Raw genomic sequence first — 1168 nt, forward strand, 5'->3', positions numbered from 1 at the left:
TAGATATCAAGGCTAAATTTCCAATGATGAAGTTCTCAGGACACTAAGAAAACATACAAAATTATTAAGAAAAATAAAGGAATGAAAGTTACAGGTTTTGGACATGTAATACGTAACCGAAACATTCCACTTCTTAAAATGATTAAACGTCGAAAGAACATTTAAAAAGAGTACCTCGATCATAGTCTAGATCAGGGCTGTCAAAAGCACGGTCCAAGGGCCACATGCGCCCCGCAACATGTTTTTAATCTACTACAATTACGCAAATTTTCTTTTGATGTACTGATAAAACTACTTTTATGGTATATGTACGAAATATATGAATTTAAATTGATAAATTAATAAAACTTAATTTTTTAAGTTTATTTTTATTTTTATCGAAAACATCTATGAACGTATATATTTGCTTCTGCGGTCTCCAATGTGTAGAGTGAAAATGAAAACGAAAATTGTAGGAAGGAGATCACTGGTCTTGTCCTCTCATATCAACATAACTTTATACCATATGCTGACTATGCCATCCGTAACACCCGGTTCAGGCTCACTCAACTCAAAACTGCACTTCGAAGACATAACCAGCTTAACTGCTGCTCTGCTATAAGCAGCTTATTCGTCCTCTCCTCACCTACGCTTTCCCTAATTGGTCAGCCATCACTTTCGCTCAAACGGAAAAATAAACTTGTTTGAGCGGAGACTTCTTCGTGATTGCACCAATTATAAGCGCAAGCCTAATGGCAAGTACTTCTCCATCTCAACACTTTATGACAATGCCAAGATCACAAGTACCTCTTGACACTCGCCCGTAGGTACCTCACCCGGCTCCATGACCTCCCTCCCACAGAAGACGCAGTTCAGCAAGGTTTATTGATCTAGTTCCTTTAGTATACCAACGTGGCCTAATCGGTAACGTTGATTAGTTCCTTAGTATACCAATGTGGCCTAATCAGTAGCATTGATTAGTTCCTCAGTATACCAACGTGCCCAAATCGGTGATGTTGTTTTTCTTCTCATTTCAGGAGAGCATAATTTAATTTCTTTGTAATTAAATTTCCTTTTAATAAGTATACAGTATTAGTAAACGGCTTTTTCAACTGTAAATATGTACAGAATAAAATGTCAAATATAAGTCACGCTGTCTATTAATTTTCAATCAGAATGTTCACATATT

The 1168-nt window shown here is 36.4% G+C and overlaps 1 pseudogene; it reads right to left on the reverse strand.

The window, feature by feature from the left end:
• The window catches only part of LOC119674147, a 9168-nt pseudogene extending 8343 nt beyond the window's left edge, over positions 1 to 825 (reverse strand).
• Between the last annotated feature and the right edge of the window lie 343 nt (positions 826 to 1168).

Source organism: Teleopsis dalmanni, chromosome 2, assembly GCF_002237135.1.
Source record: "Teleopsis dalmanni isolate 2A chromosome 2, ASM223713v2, whole genome shotgun sequence".
NCBI classification, from domain to species: Eukaryota; Metazoa; Arthropoda; class Insecta; order Diptera; family Diopsidae; genus Teleopsis; species Teleopsis dalmanni.